Source organism: Euprymna scolopes, chromosome 6, assembly GCF_053919585.1.
Source record: "Euprymna scolopes isolate OS-2025 chromosome 6, ASM5391958v1, whole genome shotgun sequence".
Classification (NCBI taxonomy): Eukaryota; Metazoa; Mollusca; class Cephalopoda; order Sepiida; family Sepiolidae; genus Euprymna; species Euprymna scolopes.
Genome location: NC_136487.1, coordinates 32,612,628 through 32,635,011, shown reverse-complemented (window position 1 = coordinate 32,635,011; position 22,384 = coordinate 32,612,628).

The window sequence follows — 22,384 nt, the reverse complement described above, 5'->3', positions numbered from 1 at the left end:
GTCAACGACGGGTACTTCTGCTAGTATATATATATATATATATATATATATATATATATATAACTACTTCATTTACTCACACAAATTTAATATACGAAAGTATAGATTTATGCGTAAACTTTAAGTATTTACTTCAAAAGTGCTCAATACGTAGGTAGAGCAAGTTAGTAATTTATAAAATATATATGGCGATTAAGCTACACTGAATATTCTGCGTTTCATCCACTGTAGGATTCGTCAGGCTTATGCGCCATAAGCCTGACGAATCCTACAGTGGATGAAACGCAGAATATTCAGTGTAGCTTAATCGCCATATATATTTTATAAATTACTATATATATATATATATATATATATATGTATATATATGTATGTGAATGACAAGAGTTTAATAACAATAGGATAAGAATTGATTTGTTACTAACAAGATATTTGGCCAGAATCCAGGAAGATGTTTACAACTTATAAGACGAGCCACAAGATGCAGCCTTCACAGAGTTGCATTTCCTTACAAAACATTCTTTAATGCAATCGTCATTTGAACTCAGAAAATGAATAAAAATATTAAGAAAATAATGTATTTGTTCGTTTTATCAGTAATACAGTAAAGGCATTCAAGTTGTCAGATTATTTTATCTTGGGACTATTAAGTAAATGAACAGACAAATGCCATGGTGTAGTCGTTACTGATGCAGACTGAACTCAAGTGATGGGTTCGAATTTTGTCGGCCTAATTATATTTTTGAGCATTATTTTTTTTTTACTCATTTTTACCCCAAACAAGGCATATTGCCACTTTGACATAAGTGGTTACTATTTAGGATCGTGTCTTACAAGGGGTTACGGATAGTTACGCAACGACATGCCTGCTCACATTGTATTTAAACTTTTGCAGCTTAATACAGCCAACGAAGCAGAAAACATGAAGTGGATTCCAAAGTCCAGTAGTCCCTGCAAAGAAACTACTAGAGTAGAAGGCTTTCAGACGTCTAAGCATCTGCACAATGAAGAGGTGAGATTTTGCTGCTTGTCGGGTTAGTCGTGAGCAGGTACATTGAGGGAACACAAGGTAAGAATTCATATATTCTCCGTCCAGCTCTGGATTAAATAGTAAGGTAGGTCAAACTTATGCATTGGTTGTGCAACAAATATCTTGCTACCGAACTCGAGCCGTTATGAGTCAGGAGAGATGCGGTTATGGATTGCACAACCCTTGCTATATTATCGATTCCTCATGAAGTAAGGCTTACAGGATGTATCAGTTTCTCTAAAAACTGAAAAAGAGACCTGTGTATACCATTGTTTTCTCTCCTTGCTAAGTCATTCAATCATATTGGGAGAGGGGGATTGCAAGGAAGCTGAAAATATCTTTCATAAAATTTCTGAATATAATACTAAATTTCTCTTGACACCCATGGGTAAGGAGTTTGCTCAACACTCACTTCATCACACAAATATCTATGTTTCACAGCCTTAACGTTTTTCTATCGACACTACTTTATAAACTTATTAACTATTTAAAGTGTCTACCATAACAGTACTGGCATTGCTGTACAATTCTTTCCAGTGATGGAGAAATTTTGGCGTTTCGGGAGTCACCTTTTAATTTTCATAAATCTTAAGTCCATTCTAAACATGAGTTGTAGTACCTATTTGCATCCACATTTATGCATTCAATATTATTTATGATAACCAATATGTCTACAGACAAATTTAAATCAATAATTTGTGTTTTTTTATTCTTAATTTGTTTTATAAATCAAACATGAATTCACATACGAACAGTGTCGCAAAACCAATTCAAATATTAACAATGTCACAAAACCAATTTAAATATCAACAACGTCACAAAACCAATTCAAATATTAACAATGTCACAAAACCAATTCAAATATTAACAATGTCACGAAACCAATTTAAATATTAACAGTCAATTTTACCATGAATAAATATTTTAACATCTTAACTAACAATTTTACTAAAATGACTTGCTTCGGCATTTAATCACTTGAAAATGTAGATATGTCATACACAAACAACGAATGAAATGATGTAAACCATAAAAAACGTTCGATATTTCAATCAAGAAGCAACATTTAATGTGAAGAACTTATTGCCACATCATCATTGCGTATTTGTTTACTAAGTTAACACATAAATCATAAAATTGTATGGTTCAGCGTCTTTCTACATTTTTTTACGTTTTTCCTGCAGAAGTTACTTTTCTGTATTTACTTTGATATCAGTGATAACTGTATAGAACAATGTTTTGTTTAATCGGTTAATAGGCTATTTTGACAAATTTGATGGAATTTATTAAAACATGTAGAACTGCTACTTTTGATGGACTTCTGAATGATAGATACCTTTTGTTCATAAATTCGTTTATTTGGTATTCATACAAACTGTCCCATTCGCGTGCATTTCACACGAATAACTCTTCTCAATAATCATCTCTGATAGAAGTTGTGTTCTCAAGACATTCAATAAAGAATTTCATATTCGGTTTAAAGATTCATGTGTTAATTACTACTAAGCTAAAATTCATTAAAAAAAATTGGCAAAATAGACACTTAAAGAGAGTTAGCATATAAAACATGTTCACTATAGAGCAATAAAATTATGTCACTTTATGAAATGGTCATGAAGGGTCAAGGAGAATTGGAAGATGGTAAAGAGAGAGAGAGAGAGCATGACTAAACAAGGTTGCTGGATATCAAAGTTAATAGCCTAAAAGTCTCTCTCTCTCTCTCACACACACACACACAGAGGTGATGACACCAGCCATAACAAGGCAAGATTACTTGATACAGACGTCGAATTCCTTAGGAGTTCATTCAATTATATTCAACGATTCCCTATTTGGGATCCTCTTATAAATCTGACCCCTAGTTAATAGAGACCCCTTGCGGCACAGTGGCATTATAATTTGGTATAAACCAAAGTGAAAAATATATTCAACCAGACCTCCACTGGAATGATGGGGAGTCTTATTTCCACTCCAATACCAGTGAGCAATCACTGATTATGACTTGTGTAAACATTTTTAGTTAGTAAATAATAATATTAATAATAAAATAATAGAAGTACAAGGAAAGAATCGAAGCAGATTCCATGAACAAAGCTTCTTTCTTAGAACTACACGCCTTTGGAAGTCTATTCCATTCTCCTGCTTTCCAACTACCAAATTTCCACTATTAACGATAACTACAATATATCAACATATTCCCCTTGACCACTGTACTATCCTCGAGCGGCTTCCATGCTTTGATAAGTGGTGACTCCTTTGTAAAAAAAAAAAAAAAAGAGAGAAAAAAGTCTTATATTTACAACCCAGGAGCAGGCACTAAATACAAATGCAATCAACAGAAATATCTACAGGAAGGACTATTCTAATATGTGCAGGCTGTGTAGTGCGACTCTTAAAACACACTTAGTGGTTGTTTTACCCTTGCCCAAAAAGAGTACAAACGACACTGTGACAAAGTATGTAAAAATCTGCACTGGAGTTTGTGCCAAAAGTTTGAAATCTAAGTGGGGGGACCAATTTTTCTAACATCACTCAGAAGCGGTATTGGAAAATGAGGCAGTTTAGATTCCATGAGATTTCATAGCTAAATGTGACCGAAAAATAATTCTCAGGAAATCAGGTGTTGTAATGTTGAATAAAAAGACCAATGAATGTCTAAGCAGTATCAAATAAGGAGACAAGAAGAATGAGAAACTATGCAACTACCAGAAACTGAGGGAGGAGATTGTTAGGTTGTGGAACAAGAAAACTTCCATCATGCCAATCACCATAAGTGCGCTTTGCTCAATTCTTGAGAAACAATTGAACTTCTTGGGAATCAAGTACAACATCATACTCCAAAAATCAGTTCTACTTGTCACAACAAACATCCTACGTCAAGTGCTTTCTATCTAATTGACTATTTGATTATGTTCACTAACTTTGGTGTAAAAACCCACTTTTCAGTGACAAATGAACCGGTGAACCAGTGTAAAGCATCGCAACACTGTAGTGACAGTAATAATAGCAGCAACTTATTAAATACAATTTATATATTCAAATAATAAGTACGATTAAAAGCAAATAATTATACTAAAGTTGTAAGGATGATATACACCAGAAATCCACAATATTGTAGATATTTATTGATCAAGAAGTATTATAAACTGAATACCAAGTACAGAATGTGAGAATGAATTATCTTGCACGAGATCTTAATACAAAAAATCAAGATACGGATCTTTTTCTTTTACTTTATGGAAAGTCATAACCCAGAATTGTGAAGGTTTCTCTAGCAGAATGTCACAAGAGAGAATCGCCAATGTGTTAATATAGCATACACAGGAGACAACTTTGCTTGCTTTCATTATGTTTCCCTTACGTAAATGTCATCAGTAATTACTTATCAGCAGAACTGTGAAATTCCATTTGCTGCAAAACACATTGATATTTAATTTACCGCAGTATAACCATGAAACATCAGCGGACTACGCGGATTTGAAACATTTATGATTTGATAAAGAGGTCTTTCCTCGAAATGTATTATAGAACTAAGTCACGTCCATATATAGAAGTTTTGGCTAATCAAGTAAGATTTACTATTAAAAAAAAACATGTTAAATCACTCGTTTTTACCTGTCTTTTCAACACCGACAAATATCCATTTCTTGTAGTATGATAGCCTTCTAATATTATTCTGTATAAATAATTGAATTAGTGAAATAATTTTTTTAAATCGGCATGTTTTGGCTTGACAAAATTTTGCAAATTTTATCAAATGATTTAATTAAAATTCCAAACTAAATCGTGTCAGCATCAAAGCTCTGTATATCTTTTAAACAGCATGGGTGTAAATTAACTGAGAGCAACCAGTTAAAATGTACGCGGTTCTTGATATCTTTCTTCTATCGCAGGATGATATGACCCAATGATCGAAAAGTGCGATTTGAAAAGCTACCGTCATAGAGGTTGCAAAATAAAAAAAATATGCCAGAGCAACGTCATCAGCATTTCTCGGTGGGAGCGCTTCAAACGATTAGCAACAAACTGACCACTTCTGAAAGGATAAGAAGGCAAAGCCTAGAAGGGTAGGTCTTCTAGAACTGCACAGTACCATAAGCATATCTCAACCAACAGAGAAAATGGCATCTCAATAATGGCTTAGACTCTGCTGTCATACAGTTCTTGAACACTGAACCACATAACTGACAACACAGATTAGTTGCCTGCTCCTATTATTAGTTTAAAATCAAGTGTTTCTGGGTTTGTACTCGTCTCTATTTCAGAAAGCCACCATTCCTATTCCAGACACGTGAAAGCATGGTCATCACAAATGAGGCAGTAAGCAATATTTTTTTTAGCATACCCACATCATTAAAAAAATTTTTTGTAGTTATGTCAGTTAATATGAACAATAGCACTTGTATGCATCTGTTAGTTCAGCAGAACTAGCCACTGATTTGTACAAGTTTCAGGATGTAAGGAAATCAGTAGTTATTAATCCATTATATAAAGAACAAATGTCTATGTTTAGACAAAACTTGAAAAATGCACAACAAACACCCCAAATTATTTTATTATTGGAATCCTTTGAGTCGAGTAATTTGTATATTTTATTTATTTGCAGACTGTTATCCTCATCTTCATAGTTGTTGTTTCACAACGTTTTGGCCAACAACTGACGAAGGCCAGAGGAGTAGTTGGTCGAAACGTCATGAAACAACAACTATGAAGATGAGGATGACAGTCTGCAAATAAATTAAGGAATACCGCAAAAGTTGATTTTTTAGCTTAACCACAGAAACACGATTCATTATTTGAAATCAAATGGTCATTCATATCATTTAATGTTATGGAGACGTACATACATCTTTCAATGTTATCATATAAAAAGAAATAACTAATTTGCTTTACGGATTTATCTACTTTATGCCGACTAGAGTGCTATGTGCATGTCCTGAGAGCAGAATAAACAGAATGAAGAAGAGAGAGAGAGGGGAAGTGGAAACGGAGAGAGAGGGAAAGAGAAATCGATAAAAGTTATGTTAAACGTTTATCCCGGGCAATACCGAGTAGTCCTGCTAGTCTATGCTAAGTGTGTGCGTGTCAATCAGAAGACCTCCAACGTTCAACAAAGCAGTCGAGGTTAAATAAAAGTTTGCATTTTTACAGTCAGCAAAGGAATTTTTTTTTTTCCTAGTTGCGTTTTTGAACATGAATAACCGTTACTAGAAGTTTTAACTAATTTGCATATCGCTTGTTGATCAAGAGTGTAGGTACCTTTCTGAATTAATTTGAGGAGTTCAGTATTTTTTTATGCTGGCCAAATGTAAGCAGGTTTGAAAGAAACTTTGCATGTTGCAATAAGATGACGCTGGAGAAAGAAAAACATGTTCTTAGAGCACCGATGCCAAGATGTCTTTCATGAGGGATGGGTCACCGATTAAATGGTTGGCGCATTCCAGCCTGCACCTGAGGAAGAATTGTGAAGACGAATGTAAAAGATGAATAAGACGAATGGGTAAATAAAGTGCAAATGTGGGCAGTTGGTAAGAGTCCAATGCTCATTCATCACCGAAAGGACAATGTTGATGGAGACTTGTCGGAGGTTAAATGGCCACAGTGGTTGAACTGGACAAACTTAGATGAGAGAATAAATTTCAAGCTTTTGTGAGTCCATTCAAGTGGTGTAAGAACTCAAGAAAATGGTGCCGTGGCAGCAGTTATGCAGAAGAAAAGGATAGAGATACGGGGAGTGGGGGAGTGGAAAAAGGATGAACAAAGATTTTAGAGAGAGAGAGAGAGAGAGAGAGAGAGAGAGAGAGAGAGAGAGAGAGAGAGAGAGAGAGAGAACAGTGACATCGAAGGATAGGTAGAAAGAGAAAATGATTTTAAGTGAAATGAAACACAGAGACGGAAGGAAAGAAATAAGGAAAAGAAAGAAATAAGGAAAAAGGAAGAGAGATGAAAAAGGGCATAAAAGAAAAAAGAGGAAAAGAAAAAGGAGAAAAAGGAAAAGAAAAAATGTGGTTGCATCTAAAAATGACATTTCAATCTTATGCATGAGAGACCAAAGTAAAATTTCCTTTCAAACTTCAACGTGACAAACTTACGAACAGAGTTTCTTACAGAGATTGAATGGACGCATCTAAAATATAATGCGTCTATTCAATCTGGGCGTTCAGTGATTAAAGTGTTATTTCAAATTTCAGCGTTACAGGCTGACACACACAGCGTCCTAAAAAATAGTATTAGGATTGTATTGAATTATGTTTCTTGGTTACTGATCCTATGTCGGTATAACATGGTGGCTGCTGTTTAAACGTGTTTTTCCTTGTAAAAAAAATACTCGATGAATTTGCGTAATTTTTGCTGTACCGTCTTTTTTAATTTTACTATGGAACGCGGACCAATTATAATATGGCCCCATATATTACATTTAAAGGCCGATTTCTTTTGTTTAATCAAGTCCATTTTACCAAAAAAATTAAAACTGTGAAAATAGATAGGTTTTGTTGTTCAGAAAATTAAAATATTTTAAACAAATATTAATTAGAAAAATTATGCTGCGATACAAAAACATAAGTAAAAAGAAATTAACATTTTTAATTTGAAATTAATTTTCTTTGCACCTTTGCCTATTTAATGCTTGTAATTTTACGATGGAACACAGTCCACTCATGGTCCTGGATATGACCTTAAACTATATCCGATGGTGAGGCCCCAGCTTGCGGGCTTTGGGGAGTGTAGACCCACCCTTTAATTGCCATTGCTCCCAGGTCCACTCTGACCCGGAGTGGTAGTACCTGTTAGGGTCCCAACTATGGGTTAAATAGAAACCGACTTAAAAAAAACAACAAATATACTCTATTAAAAAATTGTTCTTGAAAATCACTGGATTCGGCATTAAATAACCTGAAAAGGGTTGATATGCCGTAAAACAAAAACAAACAAACGGCCCACTCATAAATATGGTCCCGTGTGTCACATTTACAGGTTGATTCCTAACATGCTGATTGAAATTGAAACTAAAACAATCAACAGATCGACCGCTTAGGTAATTAAAAAATTTTAAAATGTGTTCTAGTTTGATGTAATTGTTGTATAGCAAAGGTCTCATATTAAAGAGATATGACGGGGGATTCATATCGGGACAATACATATGACGGATATAACGATAGTGATGAGAACAGAGATGACATTTATACAGTTCTGGGATGCTTGGGACTTCATATATATACTGAATGGAGGTGTATATAAGTTCTTAACACAGAGGAGGCGAGATGCATAATCCTCGAAGGGTTACACAATGTTCATTATAGATAATGATAATAACAATTACCTTTTCTGTTGTAACTGAATGACGACACAAGACAACACGTACAAAACATGATGACTTCTTAACTTACCGGATCGACCGGTCGAATGACGTCAGGAATTCACTTGGTTAATCTTCTACCCTTCACTTCCAAAGGGTCAGCTGACCAAATGACTGCTAACTGACTGACTCAACTCTCTCTGATTGCTCTAACTGACTGACTGAGTGACTGACTGACGAATCCATAGAACTAAATTGAGAATTGTCCTTTGTCTATGACGCCAGAAATGTGTTTTTCCAACATGACTAATTTCATGTGGTTATGCATGTGTTTGTCCAAAACACTTTTGCAAACAAAGAATCCTCTCCTAAGCTATTTTTTAACCTAACCTATTTTTTTAACAATATATTTTTAATTTTCATTGTTCATTATTTTACTGACATTTAATATTCACAATTAACAATAGGCTGAATTTCTCACATTTCATTTCTTAACTTTGCCTACAGGGTTCGATTCTAGGCTTATCCTAATCTCATTTTCACTTATCTAATATTCTTATTTACATGGAAAGGGGACAGCCTTTCCCTGTAAGATAATTTGCATATGAATGAGGTTATACACTGGAATGTAGGAATATAAAGCCGGCAGTCAAAATGGCATTGAGTTGAGTTTGAGAGAACCGGACTGAATGGGTCGGATCTGAGAATGTTCGAATGCTGAAACAAATCTATTTTTGTTTTTAATTAGAATCTATTTCGTCCTGAAAAATAAAGTCACTGCAACAGAGATAAAATTTGAAGGTCTCGAGGAAGGGAAAGATTAAACGAGTCACATCAAACTGAAAATTGAAAGTATTGTGGGCTAGCTGTGTCTGGCCGAGTACTGTTGGGCTAGCCGAGTTTACGAGTTGATCTTTAAGGGTCAGGGGGAATGTAGTTTGATGTAATTTGCATATCAATGAAGGTACACACTGGAATGATGAAATATAAGGCCGGCAGTCAAGATGGCGTTGAGTCGAGTTCGGGAGAACTGAACGAGACGGGACTGAGAATGTTCGCATACTGACAAGAATCCATTTTTTTTAATCAGATATGTAACTTTAAGAATTACGTTTTTTTAACGTAAATAGTTAATAAATTTCAGGAGAATTTATCAAAACCTATTTCAATTCTTAAACAGGTTTCAACACAAAAATGCATGTTTACACTGTCTTAAAAATTAAACGAATAAATAATTAGAGATTAAGAGGATTCTGGCTTGAATGCTTTTCAATTGCGTATCTGATGTTTTTTATTTTTTAAACTATATGTATTTTTCCTAACACAGAGATATAATTGTGTTTTGTCCCCCCCTCAAATTTATCAAGTAAAATATTAAAGGTATTCATATCGGCGAAATGATTGCCTGCAACAACAGTCTAAATAAAACTCTAGAATTTATCTGTTGAAAAATACATGTTAGGATTTCACAAGAAAGCCACTCATTATGTGCTGTTGCATCAGGACAGGATTTAACAACTGATGGAACTCTCCCCTCTTGCCGCCTTTGGCGCCACTTCTTTCTGGCGCCAAAGTCGGCTCCCCAATTTGGACGCCGACTCCACGTCACTCATTTTGGCGATTTTAAATACAGGGAAGAGAGCTTTTTTAAAAAAATGGACACCCCCAGCCCGGGGGCCACCAATACAGATACCACCAGCCCCAGCCAGGAGGCTACCAAAGGAAAAACTGCTCCCCAAGAGGACGACTCCCCAACAGGGAGAGCAAAAAGTAACGGGGCATACCGCCCGGATAATAAACTGAAGGACGTCCCCCAGAAGGGAGAAAACTCACAAGCAGCTCCCCAAGAGGGCAACTCCCTGATCCAGGGAGCACAGGTAATGGTGGACAAGGGAACGAGGAGCATTTCAGGTGAACTACACTCAGTGGCATCTTTTGCTCCTCAATCCTCGTTGGCCAAAGACGACCCCTCCACTCCTGCTCCCAACGAGGGCAAACGCCCAGCAGAAGCGGAGAAGAAATCAGGGGACGAGAAGACAATGGACGTCGCAGGTGGACCACAGCCGATAGAACCCCTGGCTCCTCAGTCCACTACACCATCACCCAAATGTAGCACTCCAACTCCCCAAGAGGACGACCCCCTCACGGAAAAAGGGGAAAATGATGAGGATGGAGTAGCTAGAAGGACTAAAACACTAATCAATGAAGTGATAGCGTCTTTGAAGATCCTCGGCAGGGTGACCAAAGATCCAGCCTGCTTAAACGTTCCCCAAGAGACCAAGCCCCAACCAGCCACCCCTCCAGAAAGGGAGATACCCAGCAACAAAAGACTGGCAAAGAACACTGGAGCAGAGGCAACCCCCATAAGTGGTGGAGCACAACAGGGGACACCCAGGAGTCAACAATCCCCTCCCAGGAAGAAAAAGAAAGAGACCCAGGAGGCAGGGACCGGTAGATTGGCAACTTTCAACACCAATTGGCCGGCTCTCATGCCACTGGGCAAACCACCAAACCCCGGTCAGCGGAAGCAGCAACAGCAACACCCAAGCCAGACGACACTGTCCTGGACCCGCATTGCCAGTAATGAAAACACTGAATGGGGTCCACAAACCCAAATGTCCCCTCAGGAATACCGAGACCTTTTTGAGTCCACTTACAAGGACCTCACGGAAGGAAACGTAATAAAACCCCTTCCAGGCACCGCAGAGGACCTTAAGAAGAGGATAGTGTCCTTCATCATCTCGGACACAAAGAAAAGAGGCCTCACAGGAGTAGACATGACAGCATGGTGGACCTCCTCCTGGATCTGAAGATCCCAGCCAAATACATATGCAGGAGGAGCTATGCAATGTGGGACATCCTGCTCCCAAACCAAAGAGAAGCCGAAGAGACAGCCAATAGGACAAATCTGCGCTGGAAAAACATCAAACGTCAGCCAGAACACCTTAGCCAAATAGTCACCAATGTCGCCGTGCTGAACGTCCCGTCTCCTGGGAGCAAAGCAACTAGGAGCGGTCTTCAGCCAGTATGGGGATGTGGTGTCCGTGGCCCCAACAAGCAAAGAGAGGGACGTCCTGACTGGAGACTACAGACTCCAGATGCACCTCGAAAAAGCTGGCTTCAACCAAATACCAGTGACACTGAGGTGCGAGAAGGGGACAATGTCCGTCATAGTAGAGGGACAGAGACCGCACTGCTGGCACTGTCAGGAGAAGGGACACATGGCCAAGGATTGCCCCCAAAGAAATCCGACCAAAACCCCTACAGCTGCCGACAAGCCTTGTGCCCCAGAGACAACAAACAAGCCAGTGGACCCATCCCCCAGCATTGGATGGGTCACAGTGACTCGAAAGGGGAAAACAAAGTCCTCCAATTCCAGCCAGCAAGCAGACCAAAAAACAAGCACCGCAGCAACAACAACAGCCACTGCAGCCAATTCCAGCAAGCGACCAGAATACATTGTCCAGCAACCGCCGCAGCCAAAGACGTCACAACCGAAGCAGCAGCAACCACAGCAGAAGCAACAGCAGAAGGAAAAGCATCATCAACAACCGCAAGAGGAGCAGAACAAACCAGCCCAGGAACAACGACTGGCCCCTGGATGAACTGAATCGGGACCAAGAGAAGGAAGGACTGCTCCTCAGAAGATGAGTCTGCCAGTGAGAGGGAGGGAAAACAAACTCTCCCACTCCCCGGTCGATTCGAGGAACAAAAGAGAAAGAAAAAGAAAATTAAAAAGATGGAAGGGGAAGAAAAGGTGGCCCCTACCCTCTGTGAGCTTACACCATCCCAAACAGCAACAACAACAAAATCCACCCCCACCCCCAAACCAGACACCGCACCAAAACCAAACACTGTACCAACCATCACACCAACACAACACCAGACACTACACCAACATCTGACACTGCACCCCCCCCCCACACACACCAATGCAAACTGAACCACCACCCCAAAGAGAAAAAGAAACGAATGAACCCAGGAGAGGGAGGGGTCGCTCTGCCTCTCGAGGACCGAATAAAACACAAGAACTGTATCGAATTGACCCTCTAACGGTGGCAACTGCCCTCTCACATCGTCAGAGGAAGACTTTAAAGCCACTGCTGGATTGCCAGCAGATAGAGGGGAAAGGTGTTAACATCCCCTCAAATTTCCTGGACGCCCCGCTCCTAATAACTTTTGTTAGAAGTACAGAGGCTTGCAAGAGCAACTTATGGTCACTTCTGGAGGCAGTGGAAGGGGCCTCTCCGGAAATGGAACTGTTTAAAAAGAGTGACTCTCACTTGACGAACTGTCAAAACAATGCAAGGGAAGGGTCCCAGTGTAGGTCCATCCATCTCTCTACAGGGCCCTAAAATTGACCTTTCCCCTAGACGTTGGCGGCATTGTGATAGAAGGCCAGGACCTGAAAAACCTGACCTCCTTGAGCATCGCGTATAAGGTCGGCATCTTTAGAGCCAAGTGCGACACACCCTAAAGGTAGGTACCATGTCTTTAAATTTGGCCAGTTTGAATGCAAGGGGCTTGAGATCACCAGGCCGGGCAGCTCGCCTTCGGCACGACCTCTTGTCCCTGGGAGTGGATGTTGCTGCGATCCAGGAGACGCATTTTGTTTCTTCTGTGGACTGTCAGGTGCTGAACCGGGATTTTGAAGTTTTCTCAGCATATGGCAGCCTGCGGTTGAGGGGAGTCTCTTTGCTAGTGAAGCTAACTCTGTCCGCGACGGTCGACGTTGTTCATAGAGATACGGTGGGCAGGCTGGTCGTGGCCGATGTTGCCATAAAAGATTCTGTGTTTCGGGTAGTTGCAGTTCATGCGCCCAGCACCGCTCGTGAGAGTGTCTCATTCTTCAGTCAACTTGACGCGTTTGTAGATTGTCGGAAGCGGGTAGTGCTAATAGGAGATTGGAACGCCATCTTAGACCCAGATTTAGATAAAGTAGGAGGCGAAGCTAGAGTGTTGGAAAGATGTGAGTCCAGCCTGGCTGACTTGATGGCTAGATGCGATCTGGTCGACAGATTTTGGGTTGAGCATCCAGGGCGGGAGATGTGGACATGAACCAATAGCGTTCCTTCCTATCTGAATACTTATTTGGACAGGATACTAGTTAAAAGAGGCGAAATAGATCCCCTATCTTGCCCCACGTTCACTTGGTTAGGTCAGTCAGACCATAAACTAGTTATGGTCCGGTTGAAGCTAGGAAATAGGCCTAAGTTAGCGGAGTACTGGAAGTTAAACACCTCCCTTCTGGAGATACAAGACTTCCGAGACCAGTTAGGAGAATTAATTAAAAAGGCTCTAGTGGGGGCGGTTACCGGGAGTAAGTGGTGGTTAGGTCTAAAAGCCAACATTAGAAGCTTCTCCATCAAGTATGCCCAGCGCCTTGCACTAGATAAGGCCAAGACCTTGTTCTTGACCGTTCTATCGAGAGCCGTTGCAGGCCGCGGGGAGAATCTGCCTCCATGAAAGAGTGCCGAGCCATGCTAAAACGACTACCAAGGTCCAGCGACCTTGTGACTGCTTGCACAGGGATCTAGTGAAGGGGGCTGCCGACGACCCACTATGCGCGCGCTTGAGTTGGCAGCAGAGTGAGATCCGCTCCGCATGGAGCTGGGCACCAGGTTCGAGTCTTCTGAACAATTCAGAGTTCTCTCTAACCTGGCGATTGGCCCAAAATGCACTTCCACTCAACAACATACAATGTCGTGGACAACGTGAGGCCGCCGTAGGGCCGGGAAAGAAATGATCTACGTTACAATCCTGGCCGTGGCAAGAATGGTGATTTGGACATCGTGTCTGCAAGGTTGCCGGGGGATGTTGTCTTTTTCTGATCAGGATCTGATCGCTTTCTTTAAACACCAACTACGGGTGAAGATCAGATGTGATAGAAGGCTGCATCGCACGGCATTTGACAGAAGATGGATACATGTAGCAAGTCTTTATGTACGAAAAGGAGCCAAATTTGAATATGTGTTCCCTGCCTAGGTGTGGAATGCGCAGTTCAGTAAAGTAAAATTAAACAGGTAGCCCTCCCTGATTAGGAAGCCTCCAAGATTCCCACCCCCTCCTTCTTGCAATTTTTGTTTTCACCCCCTCCTCTAAATTTCACCCATCTTGGAGAGAAAGAAATACAAACTAACCCCCATTCCTTACCCACAAAATTTTCATCTAGAGGGCATCCCCACTTAGAGCCTGACCCGCAGAAGCAAGGTTCCTTTTATAAACCTAGTGGAAGGGGCAGTCTATCAGTCTAGACGGGGTTGGAAGGGTCCTACTAATCACGCCCCCCCCCGCCCTCGACACAAATGAATTATTGTACCATTTTTATTGTTATCTTTTTTTGTTTTTACACGTCAATAAAAAATGTTTTAAAAATTGGGAGTTAAGTAGGATGTCTCCCAGTATGAAAGGGTGAATGCGGTATTATGGTGAAAGATACTAGCTGGGAGAAACTTTTGATTTTGTTTAGTTCTGGAGTGACAAGGATGACCAACGACACCCACAATCACCCCCTCTTTTTGAGTTGGCCATGTGCCTAAGTTTTTTGTTCATTGTTGATTTTCAATGTATTTTTAACATGAATAAAGGATTTAATATCTCAAAGTGTAGTATCTGTTCGGGCAGATACTGCAAGCAAAGACTATATGTGGGGGTAACTCCACATATAAGACCTTGGTCAATGTAGGGGCAACCCTTTATACCAATTGTCACTATCCAGCTCCCCTACTCCCCAGGGAGCTGGTCCCCATTTCCCCTCACTCCTCACATTAAAAATCGGCCTTTTGCCTAATTTGCTTGGTGGGGGAGCAAATAAATACCCTTTTCTTGGCTTTTTGGCGAAGATCAAAGTGGAGTATCTGTTCTCCCAGCTACCTCATCTTTGATTTTTTTCAAGAGGTCCGCCACTTGACCACACCAGTCAAGTTTAAAGCTTTCACTTTGGTCACTTTTGTGACTCTACTAACCTTTGTTAGTGGGACCGAACCCTCTTTGGGGAGACTGGACCCTTTTCGTTCCCCCAGGACCGACGCCATTGTGTGGTAGTCTGTTTGCTGTTTTCGGAGTTTGCTGTTTTCGAGACCGACAACACTTTCTTTGGTAGACGTGACCTGGTCGGGTTAGCTTTAGTTTCTTTAGCTTTAGTTTCTTGGTTACTTCATTTCCTCTTCTCCTCTAAGGTTGAAATGGTCTATTCTCTCCTCTCTTAATTGCCTGAGCAGCACTCTGACCTGCCAGGCTCAATCTTTGTCTTCCTTTGCTGCTCTCCCAGTGGATTGAGCAGACCGGGTTCACTTTCTCGCTTCCTTGGGGTTGTTTGTGCGTAGGGTGATGTAGGTAGGGCGGGTGTTTCATTTCTGCTCCCCTCTCTGGCCAGAGATGTCTATCCCCTCTCTGTTTTATTGCTATGTGGCACTCTAACCCGCTAGCACACACTGCATCTTCCTTCGCTGCTCTTCTCCCTTACAGCTGACTAATCTGACATACCCATGAGGGGAGGTCAATCCACTTTCTCTCTTCTGACCTCACTGACTCCCCCGCCCCTATTTCCCTGCATTTTGTTTTCTACCCTGCTACTGTTTGGTCCGCGTCAGCGGCCGGTGCAGTTTTTTCTGCACGATGCCAGGGAAAAGGCGTATACCACCTCAGATGCACCACATCGCCCCACGAGTACTCCCCATCGGAGGGAGCAACCCCCACGAGGGATGAAGAGGAGGAGAAGGCCAGGGTAGACACCAGGAGAGCAACCAACCCAGCCCCCTTATCCCCATGAGAGTAACTCCCGGCAGAAGAGCAAAGAGAAGCTCGAGACCGGGAGACCAAAGATGACACTGATGGACCACAGCCTGTGGCACCACCGGTCTCCCAATCTCTTTCCAGTCACCCAACACCAGCTCCCCAAGAGGACAACTCCCCGACACCAGAAATGGAGGAAGACGAGGATGGTGTTGCCTGCAGAACCAGAGCTCTATTCAGAGACACCCTAGCATCGCTCAAGATTCTCGGGGAGGAATACAGGGCACCTTCACCGCCCGAAGCCTTCCTAAACACGCCAACTCCACCCAAAATCCCAAAAGGCAACCCTCTGACAACCAAGCCTGCAGAGAAGAAGCCCACTCCACAATCTTCGGGCAAAACCAAGGGAGGGGGCCAGAGATTAGGCCATAACCATGCACAACACCCCAGGAGGACTGGCCAAGCCTAACTCCAAATAAGGCAACCATACAGCCGCAACAGCAGAAAAAGAAAGAAACAGCAGCCAACCCTCGTCCCGGTCCGTCCAATGCCGAACAGGACAGAACAGCGACATGGGGCCCACAGAACCAGGAGCAGATGACACCAGAAGAGTACAGAGAGTTCTCCAACTCAACCTACAAGGCCGTCACAGATAGGATAAACATCCAACCCCTTCCGGAAAAAATTGAAGAGCTGAAGAGAGTTCTCTCCCTGGTCACCTCTGACCTTAAGTCCAGGAGCTTAACAGGTGTCGACAAAGACACCATGGTGGAACTCCTCATCGGGCTGAACATACCAGTCAGCTACGTATGCAGGAGAAGTTTCGCCATGTGGGACATCCTGCTCCCCAGTCAAGCAGAGGCAAAAAGATTGGCTAGGACCGACCTCAGAACCAGAAATATTCGGCTCCAGCCGGTATATTTGAACAAAAGAATCGCCTCGGTCTCAGTTTTAAATGTCCCATGCTACATGCCTGGAGGGGAGCTCGGTGCAATATTTAGCCAGTACGGCGACGTGGAAGCTGTCAACGCAACGTGATAACCGGGGATTACAAAGTCCGAATGGTTCTGGACAAGGTCGATTTGATACCCTTCCGGCAATGCTCAAGTTTGGGGACTGGACCATGACACTGATCGTGCAGGGGAGAAGGCCACACTGCTGGCACTGTCAGCACATGGGACACATTGCAAAGGACTGTCACAAAAAAAACAACTAGTCGGAAAAGCCTCCAACAAAGCACCGGTCAAAACTCCAGCAGAAGCCCAAGTTCCAACACAAATCACAGCCCCAGCCACATCAAACGCCAATCCAGTAGCAGAAGCAGGTTGAGTGACGGTCACTAAGAAAGGCAGAGCCAAGAAAAACCTGCCCAAGCCAATAGTGACCAAAATCCAACCAGACATCACACTGATGGACACGCAAGCATCCTCTTCCTCAAACAAAAGGAAGCTACAAGATTCTGAGGAAGAGATCGTGTCAGACAGAGTAGAGGCAACAACAGATGCAGAGGAAGCAGCCACAGCAACAGTCAACAAAAAGACGAGCAAGAGGAGGAAGAGCAAAAAGACTAAAGGAGACACCCCCACCCACAAAGACAATAGTAAAACAACCAAGGCTGAACTACCCTCACCCCCAATCAGCCAGTGGAACCGGCCCCCTCCCGCCCAAGCTCCCCTAGAAAAGTTTCACGTAACCCATCCCCAGATAGAGTAGACACCAACCTCCAAAAACCTACACCCCCAAAACCTGTCACTCCACCCCCCCTCCCGACCAAGGAAAAACCTACGCCACCAGTCCGCACGGAATGGATGAAAAAACTCCCTTTCCTACCAGGGGAAAGGATTTGCGAACTGGACTCTCTGCAACCAATACCTGACCTCAAGGGCCAGCAGAAGGTCTGGTACAACAAATTGAGGAACTTTGTATATGTTGGTGGCGAAAACATCGCCGACTCAACCAAATTCAAGAACGTTCCTCTGTTGACCACTTTCATTAGGGTCAACAAGGATGCTAGGGCTGAAGCCCTCTGGGCTATGATAGATGCAGCAAAGAATGCTATCCCAGGCCAGCAGCTGGTGGATAGGGAGCATGCCTCACCCCTCCTTTTACAGGACACTCAAACTCACTTTCCCCCTGAACGTGGGAGGCATGGCCAAGGATGGATTACCCTCGCCGGACTTACTCACTGGAAGCATTGGACAGGCCTGCCACGTCCTCACCTCTGAGGATATCAAGCCCGTGTGTAACACTGAATAAAATAGGTGACCATGGCTTTAAACTTGGCTACTTATAATGTGAGGGGCCTCAGATGTCGAAGCAAGGTCACGCGCATGCTGAAAGATCTGGTGTCCCTCGAGGTAGATATTGCCGCTATACAGGAGACCCACTTTATTTGTGATGGGGATTGTCAGGTGCTGGTGAGCGATTACGATATTTACTCAGCATATGGCAATACCTATAGTCGTGGAAACTTCTTGCTAGTAAATCGCACCCTATCAACGTCGGTGAATGTTGTTCATGCAGACGAGGACGGACGGGCGATTGTCGTCAATGTTGCCGTTAATAACAGTGTGTTTTTGATAGTCGCAGTTTATGTGCCTAATTCCACTGTGGAGAGGGCTTCTTTCTTTCGGCGGGTGGAGGGCTTTATAGATGATCCGGTGAGGGTAGTCTTAATGGGTGATTGGAATGCCATCCTTGATCCCAAGATAGATAAGGTCGGCGGGAATAGCAGGTCGGTGTAGTGTGACAGCAGTCTGTCTGACCTGATGGCCTCGTGCGACCTGGTCGACAGATTTTGCCTGGATCACCCGGGGCGGGAGAAATGGACGTGGCATCCTAATGTGCCTTCCCATCCAAGTACTTACTTGGATAGGATGTTAGTCAGAAGAAGCGATGTAGATTTCCTATCTTGCCCCATGTTCAACTTTTTAGGACACTCGGACCACAAACTAGTTATTGCCCATCTGAACTTTAGCTCTAGGCCTAAACTGGCCGGATACTGGAAGTTCAACAGCACCTTGTTGGAGCTGTAGGATTGCCGGTTGGAGGTTACAGAGATAATCCAATGGGCATTAGTGGGGGCGGTTACCGGGAGTAAGTGGTGGGTTAGTCTCAAGGCTAAGATTAGACGCTTCATGGTCCAGTACAGCCAACGCCTCGCGCTAGATAAGGCTAAGGCCAAGAAGCGTATAGAGAATAGGCTGACCTGGACGGTGGAGGAGGGGACCCCCTAGAGATAGCACTATCTAAACAAGACCTCAACCGCTTGGCTAGCGAGTGGTACGAGAGCCAGATAGTTAGGACTAGGCTAATGAAAGTCTTGAACGAGGCTGTTAATGTAGATGCTGTTGAGCGTAAGGCTGCTCTAAGGTGCGGCTCGGATGGGTACATTCGAAAAGTAAACAACCTGGAACGGCACGCCCTCGTGTCAACATGGGAGATTTGCGAGGGGTTTCGAAAGCATCTATTGGAGTGCTTCACCCAACTACCCAGACTCAGGGTCGAAGAGTTTAGCAGCTATTTGGCCGACTCACTCTGCCTCATGGCGGCTCAAGCGGCTAACTGTGATGGTCATGTTGCGGGACATGAGATCATTACTGCGTTGAAGTAGGTTGGCTGCAACAAGTCCCCGGAGCTTGAATTCTACTTGAGGCTGTCGCCCATGTTGGTCCCTATTCTGAAGGATATGCTCAACCATTGGTTTGTTCAAGGCTCTACCCCTGCGCAGGTGACCAAGAGAGTGATCACATTGCTAAGGAAAGGTCAACGGCATGGTGGTGAGGAAGATTTAGACGATTTCAGGCCCTTAACTCTGCTAAACACAGAGTTAAAGATTTTAAATGGTAGATCGATTCAGGATAATATTCATCTGATATGCACGATCATAGAGGGGACAGAAGACGACACCAAGGCCACGCTGATCAGTTTGGATCAGTCCAAGGCTTTCGATAGGGTGGACCATTGGTTCCTGGGATCTGTGCTGGAAGCCGCCGGATTTTATCTGGACTTCCACAAGTGGATCTCTGTACTGTATGACAGGCCGAAGGTAGCGGTGCAGATCAACAGTAAGCTGTCGGAGTCTTTCGCCATCTCCCAGTCGGTGCGACAGGGTTGTCCGCTGTCACTTCTCTTGCACATACTGGCGTTGGAACCCTTCCTTCGCAAGTCAAGGGACGAGGCGACTACACCAGTCCTGCGTGAGAAGCACTCTCCCTGGAGGCACACGAGCCAGAGTTTCTGCGTTCGCCGAGGACGTCACCGTGTTCGTGTCTTGCACACGGACATTCAACATGTCAAACAATATCGTTTTCCCTTGATTATCACTGTCTGAAATGGCCATAATGACTCATGAACATGTTGATTCAATTCTCGGTAATAGATTACGGGCCGAATTTTGTCTTTAGTAGGTTGTTCAACAGCCATGAGCGGAATTAATCCTTTGGGTGGCCCCAGACGTTTCTGTGGGTATGGTATTAACTATCCGTTATCAATATCTGTTATTAATCCACATCTGAAGTTCTTCATATGCGACCCTATTCTTCATGGAAACGGCATACTCTGGAATGGTGTTGCACAGCCGATCTGGTGCCTGGCTCATAGTCCATTTCCACTTTGCAGTCCACGCTTTTTCCTTGTCGTCAAACGTAGCACAGAATCCTTTTCTTCAATAGACATGGCTGCATAGACTTCTTTCCCTTCTCCAAGCATTACACCTCCAGTCGCTGTGATTATGACGCCTCCTAGTGCGTGTATTGCATCAATTCCAATCAACATGTCATAGCCAAGGGATTTTTCTTGCATCACCAGAACATTAACTTTGGCTGTGTCACCCTTCTCAGTACAGATCGTGACTGCCCCTTCACCACAACATGCTCGGGATAAACCATTGATCGTCATAATACCGACTGGTTGCTCCCGACACACCTGACAGTAATGTGCACTAACTATAGACCGGGAACACCCCGTGTCTATGAGTGCTGAACACTGCACATCGTCAATTTTAATGCCAATGACCGGTAATCCTGTGTTTATTGGTTGGTAAGGGGCAAGGGTGGCGATAGTACCTTGCCCCCAACATCGTTTCCCAAACAGTTGCGTGATATGTGCCCAAACTTATTGCAGCGATAGCATTGTACTGTTCTCTGTGCTCGTGGATATACACACTTCCTATCACTCTGGCACTCCTTAGCAAAATGATTGGCCTCTCCACATTTATAGCACACTGGGCCTACACGCTTATTACTACCTGGGAGAGAATGTACATTGCCTTCATGCAGTTCGACTGCTGCATGTTGAATACTAGTTGCTGCTGCAATTGGCTCCTGTTCCTTACAGATGTTTCGAGCTCGGGTTAATAACTCGTCTGTTGTCAATTCATCAATTCGTGACGATGCCTGCAACAGTTTGCTGACCTCCTCAGGTAAGCCTACCAAAAAGGCACATCTTAATATCTTATTACCGACAACTTCCGTAGGTTGCCATGCAACAAACGGATCAGTACCAAACGCTGTATACAGGCTGTGTTTGATTGTATCCCAGTCTGGTTCATCCCCGAGTTGCTAGTAGACTGCATAGGCCCCTCCGGTTAACCTCAAAGGAATGATTGTGCTGGTTCTTTAATTCTGCACAGTGTACAGATCTTCTCACCCTGTTCCACCCATTCGATGACAGACGGTCCAGTGGTAGATCCATCAAGCTCAGGTATCAAATGAAAGTCGAATCTGTTCATTTTCTGCCTTTCGAGTCACTGCACACCGAGAGCCGAAATGGCTTATGATTCAATAACTTGAATTATATTTCTTTTGCCCGTTACACCAATAATTTCCTGGGTAAGGTTGACACTGTTGTCCAAACTCCCAACTTCCAAAACTTCTGTATATGTCACGCACCTTCTCTCAAATCCCAACAAACTTCTGCTTATTCAACTTATTTCTTCGAAATCCAACTTCAAAATGCACTGCCCTCTTAAAAATCAACCCTCTTTTATCTCCCACCAGGAGTATATGATTTGCATATCGGGTGATAACATTGCAGGCATATAAAGAGATAAGGCAGCCATTTTTAGTTCTTTCTTCTTCATTCATTTCGTTCCACGATGGATCCGTTGAATTAGGTAAGTCATGCGTTTCCCTACAATCCACATTATAAAAATATACTTAGGGCAAATAAGTTGCACACAAACTCTTATGTTTCATTTCCAGGTGTAATCATCAGACTAATTTAGAGGTTTTCTATTTAAAGATTACTTATATAACACTAGCCACTAAACAATCCATCATTAGTTATATTTGTATTTCACTATTTCCACCAACCAATAGTTT